A 9,097-nucleotide genomic window follows, 5' to 3' on the forward strand; every position below is an offset into this window, starting at 1 on the left:
TTGGTCCATTTGTCAAAATCAAAGCCCATTAAAATTTTAGGGTCTACAAATTGCCCCCACTTCGAGTCCCAAGTTTGACAGGACTTGTTTCCTTTTTCAAATGGGAATTGAAGTATTCAACTTTCCTCTTTTCTTTTTTCCTTTTTTATTTATTTATTTATTTATTTATTTTTATCTAACTTTGGATTATAAGATTTCCTCTTTTGCCTTCTATCCAATTTTGTAGTGGAATTTTCTTTCTTATTTAAACTGAATTATACAAATCCTAGTACAAACAGGAGATATTTTGTTACCGATATATACCACCAATGTTATAGGTTTTGCCATCAATTCTAAAGTCTCTAGAGACTTGTTAGATTGCGGTCTCTGCTTGAATAATCGGTATGATTTCTCTCTCTCTCCTTTTTTTTTTTCTTTTTCTTTTTTCTTCCTTTTTCACTCTTTTTTTTTTTTTTTTTTTTTTTTTTTTTTTCCTTCCTTTTTTTTTTCTTTCCTTTTTCTCTTTTTTTCTTTTCCATGCAATTTTTTTTTCTTTCCTTTTTTTTTTTTCTTTCCCTTTTTTTTTCTCTCTTTTTTTTCACGATTTTTTTCTCCTTTTTCTTTCACGTCCTTTTTTTTTTTTTTATCTTTCCACTTTTTTTTTTTTTTTTTTTTTTGAAGCAATTAACACAATCTCTATTCAATTTCTTGCCATTTAAGCAGTTTATATTCTTGCAACCAAGACCACTCCAACTAAAAATCTTATCACTCGCATTTTTCCAAAGTGAAATGGGAAAAGTATAAAGACCCACCTTAGGAATTGACTTTGCAAAGCACCTTCTTCTCGGCAATGGCTCGCAACCTCACGATTTTTTTTTCCTCTTTCTTTTTCTTTCACGTCCTTTTTTTTGTTTCTTTTTTTTTCTCACGTTTTTTTTTTTTTTTTCCTTTCCCTTTTTTTTTTTTTTCCTAAAAGGACACCACAACTCACACCCATGGAGCTCAAGTTATTGAAGTTTCTGGTAGCTGCAGTTGGGTCGAACAGATTGAAGCTTCGTTTGACTTGTTTTATCTTTGAAACTCGCCGGAGCTTCTCGCCAGATTTTTTCGCAAAAACTGAGTTGCCTAAACGGAGCCCGCTGGATCTTTTGGGTTTGTTAATGGTGGTTAATCTATTATGAACTAGAGCTCGCCGGGGTTCATGGTGTCTAAACTTCTGGGTTTCGCCGGTCTTCGTTGATGGAGTTTTTCAATGCTATCACTGATTTACGCACTACCCCAATGTGAACTTTATCGGTATTTTTTTTTATTTTTATTTATTTTAATGCAGGACTTCCTAAGAATCAGTTCTCCTATTACGAATCCAAAAACGACATAGAAGTTGTTCCATGTAATCAACGCTGTAACGACCCAGTCATTTGCCTTCCTTTTTCCTGAAATTTTACGAACGAATTTTTTTCATTTAATTTTCTTTTCTGAGCTCTGTTTCGTGCCGCTTAATGTCATCTCGAGTGCTCAGAATTGGTTTCTGAGACTCTTTCATGTGGATTGACAACTTCCTTTGAAGACCGAATCATTTTCGCATTTTTTGTTTTCGGACACTATGTGCTATTTCGTCTTTTCCCTATTCTGTCATTTTCCCTATTTCGTCTTATCTCCATTTGTCAGTTTTTGGCACAATCTCACTTTTCAAGCTTGGAGTTGGTTTTTGACTTCGCGTATCCTTATCGTGAGTGGTTTCCACGAAATACGTATCTTTACTTTTGTAAGAAAGTACTTTGGTTGCTTCCGGTGCCCACAGGGGCATGGATGCATAAAACTTAGGAATTAATTTCATTTCTTCGGGTGTTTTTCATAAATATCTTTTGAAGATATTTTATTTCAGGGGCATCTAAGAAAATATCTTTTCATTCTGGGGCAGTTTCGTAGTTAACCCTTTTTGTAGGGGCCATTGTGCAATTAACGAAAGTTATTGCAAAATATCTCGTCTGGAGCCTGGATCCTCGTACGGGATTCATTTTCACTTTTTGTTGACTTGTAAATTCATAGAATTCCGTTTTGGTCATTTTTCTCCAGTTTCATAGTTTCTGGACCCGGTTGCCGCTGAACTTGTTTGGGGCATAACTTTCTGGTCGGGACTCGGTTTTCGACGCCGTTTCTTCCGTTGTTCATATTTTCTTATTTTAAATCTTTTTTGTTCATGGAGTTTTGACGTTTGAGAGTGTTTGCTTAAAATCCACTTTTTCAGACCCAGCGGGGCCCTTTCGAGGCACTTTTTAAGATTTCTATAAATAGGTTGCCATAATTTTTAAAATCAGATTTTCAGACCTTCTTCCTCCTCTTGGCTGGCAGCCATGGGAGCCCAAGGGGCTTCCTTCACTCTTTCTTCTCCTCCACTTGATTTCCTTGGTAGAAATCCTTTGGCCTTAGCATTTGTTGTTCCCCTCGTCGTGCTCTACCATTATTCCTTATTAGAACTCATTTTTGACAATTTCTTGAGTTTGGCTTTGAAGTCAAGTTTGGATTTTCATGGGGCTTTTTTCAGATTCATGTAAATCGTGTTGTCCCAAGCATAACTCTTTGATTTCGGCGGATTCGGAGCACTTTTTTTTCAGTTGGGATTTGAGATCTTCATCTCAAATTGAGATAGGGGATGTTCTAGGTTTAAATTCTTGTTATATAGCATACTTGTGATACTTATACTACCTGCATGATTAAATATAAAATTTAGAGATTTTATTATTTATTTTTCTTGTACGGGATCTACTTTTCCCGGTTGCTCATGACTTGGTTTAAATATGTAGCATGATTTTATATTGCCCCTTGATATGCTCATTGTCGTATATTAAAATTGGAACATTTGAATAAGTATTAAAGATTTTATTTAATATTTATCTTAGGTGAAAGATTAATTCACATGGCCTTAACTAGCTTGAAATCAATATGTATTAGCATATTCAATTAGACCTTAGCATGCTCTCCAACATAGTTGAATTTGAAAGTAATTGGAGGTGTTTTGAAAATTAATAATTATTAATTAATTTGCCCCGAGTGCACTATTCACTCTATTTGAATTCTGACTTGACTTGATATTCTTGATTTATATGCTATATAGCTTCACATATATTTGATTTAGAATATTTGGTTAGGTTTTGAAATCTTTTATTTAATTAAATTTCATATTTAAGATTTAATCTTCATGGTGATATACAACTTGGAATTGTATTGTGGAATGCTATAAAATTAAGTTTTAGTATGGTTGTTCACATGTATTAAATTGGGATTTATTGTATGAGAATTGCAACTTTTATTTTATATTTAACTTTAGTGAAAGTTATTAATTCACATAGTCGTAAATTGAATGAAATAAACTTGTAATGTGATATTACATTAGTCCTTGGCATGTTCTCTAAGATATGTTAAATTGAGAGTATTTGGTTAAGTTTGAAAATATAGAGATTTTAATTTAAAGAATTAATTAAAATATATTTTGTGGTCCCATTAGCTTAATTAAGGTTTTAACTTGATATTTGTATTGATCATGATTTGTTTACTTGCATGTATTAATTTGGGACTATTTGAAGTTGTTTTAGAACCTTGGGATTTAAATTAGCATGATTTAATTAAAGTTCTACCTTGTTATTGTATTTAAACTCATGAGCTTATGTTTTCAATATTGAATATATTGTTATCATGCGTAATGATTTGCACACTTCATATTTAACATCATTCATGCATAGCGTGTAACGAATCGCACACTGAAGATTCGACATTCATCCTAGCATATTAGTTGTGGATTTAGAGCATATATTGTATAGGTTTCCAAATTTGGTTGTGCTGGGTAGATAGTTGATTATCTTGCATATTCCTGTTGATATATGCATTGTTGCACAACTTGTTGATTTTAGAAACTTGGGGATGTCGTTGTTTGACTATGGCTAGGACGTGGTTCTAGTATGGGGGATAGTCCCTCTATATAGTCTAGTGCGCACATAGGGAGGTTACCCATGGGCTAGTAGTCCTAAAGTAACTATGTTGTCGGTCTGATCCGGCGTGACGTCCGAGTATCCACTTTGTTTGATTTCGCATTTCATTTTCAAGTTGATAACTAGATGATGTTGTAACTTGTTGTTTCTTATTTTTCGTTCCATTTTAAGTTACAGGATGTTAACTTTGCGAAATTGTGCTTTATGCATTGTATTGGAAGTTCCAATATTGGTTAAATTGTATCGATATTGAAAATCGTGTTTTGACGTTCTAATAAAGCTTATGATTGATCCTATTGATTCATTTATAACATAGACGTTAGGTGGCATGAACCACTACTGTTATTTTGTGCTTTAGATTCTAAGTTGATGGCTTTGAGAACTTAAACCTCATTGCATTGTATAACATGCTCTTTTGTTGTTGAATTGCATGGATAATGTGATTCTTGTTAACTTGTATTCAAATATGCTTTTGTCATGTTATATGGATTACTCTAGACCTAGTTCAATTGTATTGAAAATGCAATTCATGTTAATCTATGCTCAAGCACTCTCCTTGTCGTGTTCTTTGGATTATTCTAACCATGATTCGTTTCATATACGTATGTATATCATGATTCTTGTTGCTTAGACTCTAAGGTAGCTTAGGATGTTCCCCGAGTCTTACTTGGACATAGACGTTAGGTGGCATGAGCCCTTTTAACATGTTTCACCTTAAGGTGATAAATTTATAAAATGCTAGGTTGATGCATGCTCATCTCCTACGAATAGCTTTATGTTACTCACCCCTACGTTACTGGGGCATATTTCAGGTACGGAGACTTGGTTCGTGACGCCTAGCATTCCTTGGATGTCGCGTAGCTTTCAAGTTTCCATTTCATGCAAATGTTAGCATGAAATGTCATTTTGTAGACTTATATGTCAAAATATGTATATTTGATTCCATGTATGTAATGTGTACTTAAGTACACTCCTTTCAATGTATTTGATATTTATGAGATGAGGCCGGAGGGCAATGACCATTATATTGTATTCTATGTACTTTTTAACTTCATGAAATATTGTGAAAATCTTGAAAAATCGCAAGTCATTACTTCACCATGGTTGCATCGGGTGTGGGAATTTCATTCTCATTCTTTCATAGGGTCTCATAAATCATGTTTGAAGTGTGGCCAAAGGCCAAATGGTCATTTGACTCCATTTTACATTTTTGGATTCCATGTTTTCCATTCCAAGTCCATTTTTGCCTTTTTGCCCGTTGGGGGGGTCGAATTTTGCATCGGCTATATTTTTAAGCCATGGACTATTGTAGCACATCTAAATAGGTAAGTTACGTTTGCGTGTATAGTCGTTTCCGGGCAAAACCTCATCGTTTGTGTTTTGAGCCTCCTACGAATTCATTTTGCGTTTTTGTTGCATATTCTGATCGAGGGGCATTCTAGACTTTTTAATTCAGTTTTATTTCCTTCTTTCAATATGGTTGAATAGAAAATGTGATTTAGGGGGGGTTTCTTTTTCGTGTTTTTCCAAAAAATGTCGTCTTGGTGCCGGAAATCGATCGCAAAGTTCAGCTTTCTGTTTCTTTTAGCAGCTTTTTGGACCTCCATGACCAGATTTCATGGAGGGGCATTTCGGGTATTCTACATTGCGTTTTTTTCTTAATTCTCTTGTAAGTCACATAGGAAACTCAATTTTGAGGGGGGTTTATTCTTTGTGTTTTTTCAGAAAAATTCATCTACAAGCCCCTTTTTACTCTCTGTTCTGGCTGTTTCTGGGAAAAAATGCTTGGAGCAGCTTTTTGGGTCCATCTTGACCTAGGCTGTTCAAGGGGCATTTTAGGGACTTTACATCGTATTTTTTTTGGTTTCTTCTGCATAGTCAGGTAGGAAATGTGATTTTAAGGGGGGTTTCTTCTTCGTATTTTTCCAGAAAAACTCATTTAAGGGTCCGTTTTTAGCCTCGATTCTGGAAAAAAATTTAATTGGTGCTTGTTGTTAAAACACTATTCCTGACCAGATTTCTTACCCGGAAAATAAGTCTAATTTTTTGAAACTTTGAGGCTTCATATCTTCTTCGTCCTGACTCCAAATCAAGTGATTTTTGAGTTTAAGTTTATTAGTTTTTGCTTGTCTATCCAACGGTATTCACGGTTGCATCTAATTCTATCTTAAAAGACTATTTTACCCTTTGTAAAGTACCCTTGCCGCACTTATTTTAAACTCAAAGGTTGGTTTTTTTGAAACTTTGACGTTTCATATCTTCTTCATCCAGACTCCGAATCAAGTGATTCTTGAGTCTAGATTCATTAATTTTTCCTAGTATATCTATCAGTATGCTCAGTTGCCTCCAATTTTGTCTAAAAAGACCGTTTTACCCCTTGTCAATTACCCTTGCCGTACTGTTTTGAAACCCGAAAGTTGGTTTTTATGAAACTTTGGAGTTTCATATCTTCTTCATCCGGACTCTGAATCAAGTGATTCTTAAGTCTAGATTTATTAATTTTTTGCTGTCTTTCTAGCGGTGTGCTCGGTGGCACCCAAATCCACATTTTTTAAAAATGACTATTTTGCCCCTGGGGGCTTATTTGTCATATTTTTGACCTTTTGTTTCCGCATCAGTTCTCATTGAGTTCCACGACCTCATGGAAGATCACTTTGACTTCTTAGAGTCTTGTTTTCTGTGTTCGCTTTCGCTTATCGGATCCGTTATCGGGTCAATCTTCGGTTCATCACAGGACACGTTGGCCTAAAAACCAGGGTCATCACAGGTGGTATCAGAGCTTCCAGTTTCGAATACCTTGGACGACGGGTTTTGGGTGCATATCATGCTCATGTTGTTTTGCTTTGATGTGTCATTTATATCTTGATAACATGTTTTGTTTGATAACATGTCTTGTATGATAACATGTTCGCATGCTTAGGTGTTTTGAGACATCTATTATTCGTTAAGCATACTTTATGTGTATATATGCTCTTGATAACATGTTTTGATTTGATAACATGTCTGTTTGCTTATGTGGCACCTTGAGTAGATAGTCCATTGTTATGATGCATGCTAGCTGTTTTCTTTTATGTCTGGTTTTGGTATTATTTTGTAGGATCTGTCATATCCCTTGGATGCATTCTTGTTTCATGAGTTTCCTCTTTGGATGAGGGAAATTCATTTTGTAAAGATCCATGTCAGGAACCTTCTTGTCTGTTCGGCCGATTGATGCGAGTAAGGCTCATATGAGCGTAAAGGACTGCGATTCGTTCCATTTCCTTGTCTGCAGGAGTGAGACATGGGCCAAGGAGGCACCGTTTCATTTCCTTTTCCTTCATGCCTTCTAGATCTAAGGCCTTAAGCGTATTGGTGCCAGTGTCATTGTTGTCAGAGTTTTGGGATTAGCTACCCCAACTCTCGCAGATGCCTAGTTTCCGTAGTGCCTTTGGTAATGATCATTTTTGACATTGACATCATTTGTTTCGAAAAGTTCTTTTTTGGAGTATGTTACGAACAAGTGCCTTATACTGCCATGTTATATTACTGACGAGTAAGTGTGGGCAGGTTCAAGTTACAGTTCGTACTGCCTTGTCACACTCTTCTTTCACCGCGTTTGACGTTTCGTTTTCTTGGGATTCTTTCGGTGGTTGACGTTGAGTTAATGTGCCGATTCGTATGGGGTGTTGTCTCAGTTCATGTTTTCGCGTTCCTTTAGTTGATCTTTAGACTTCAGGATTTGTCCTTCAGTGCATTGTGAGCTGTCCTTGGATTTGACCTTTTGTTCGGTCATTATTCTGTTCTCTCTGGTATGTTCCAAATTTCGAGGACGAAATTCCTTTAAGGAGGGTAGGTTGTAATGACCCAGTCATTTACCTTCCTTTCCTTTTTCCTGAAATTTTACGAACGAATTTTTTTCGTTTAATTTTTTTTTCTGAGCTCGGTTTCGTGCCGCTTAGTGTCATCTCGAGTGCTCAGAATTGGTTTCTGAGACTCTTTCATGTGGATTGACAACTTCCTTTGAGGACCGAGTCATTTTCACATTTTTCGTTTTTCGGACACTATGCCCTATTTCGTCTTTTCCCTATTCTGTCATTTTCCCTATTTCGTCTTATCTTCGTTTGTCAGTTTTTGGCACAACCTCACTTTTCAAGCTCGGAGTTGGTTTTTGACTTCACGTATCCTTATCGTGAGTGGTTTCCACGAAATACGTATCTTTACTTTTACAAGAAAGTACTCTAGTTGCTCCCGGTGCCCATAGGGGCATGGATGTATAAATCTTAGGAATTAATTTCATTTCTTGGGGTATTTTTCATAAATATCTTTTGAAGATATTTTATTTCAGGGGCATCTAAGAAAATATCTTTTGGAAGATATTTTCATTCTGGGGCAGTTTCGCAGTTAACCCTTTTTGTAGGGGCCATTGTGCAATTAACGAAAGTTATTACAAAATGTCTTGTCTGGAGCCTGAATCCTCGTACGGGATTCATTTTCACTTTTTGTTGACTTGTAAATTCATAGAATTCCGTTCTGGTCGTTTTTCTCCAGTTTCAGAGTTTCTAGACCCGGTTGCCGCTGAACTTGTTCGGGGCATAACTTTCGGGACTCAGTTTTCGACGCCGTTTCTTCCGTTATTCATATTTTCTTATTTTAAATCTTTTTTGTTCAAGGAGTTTTGCCGTTTGAGAGCGTTTGCTCAAAATTCACTTTTTCGGACCCAGCGGGGCCCTTTCGGGGCACTTTTTGAGATTTCTATAAATAGGTTGCCCTAATTTTTAAAATCAGATTTTCAGACCTTCTTCCTCCTCTTGGCTGGCAGCCATGGGAGCCCAAGGGGCTTCCTTCATTCTTTCTTCTCCTCCACTTGATTTCCTTGGTAGAAATCCTTCGGCCTTAGCATTTGTTGTTCCCCTCGTCGTGCTCTACCATTATTCCTTATTAGAATTCATTTTTGACAATTTCTTGAGTTTGGCTTTGAAGTAAAGTTTGGATTTTCATGGGGCTTTCTTCGGATTCTTGTAGATCGTGTTGTCCCTAGCATAACCCTTTGATTTCGGCGGATTCAGAGCACTTTTTTTTTTTCAGTGGGGATTTGAGGTCTTCATCTCAAATTGAGGTAGGGGATGTTCTAGGTTTAAATTCTTGTTATATAG

Source organism: Cornus florida, unplaced genomic scaffold (genome assembly GCF_030987335.1).
Source record: "Cornus florida cultivar Cherokee Brave unplaced genomic scaffold, ASM3098733v1 CherokeeBrave_3.0.0_Hap2_Chr06, whole genome shotgun sequence".
Classification (NCBI taxonomy): Eukaryota; Viridiplantae; Streptophyta; class Magnoliopsida; order Cornales; family Cornaceae; genus Cornus; species Cornus florida.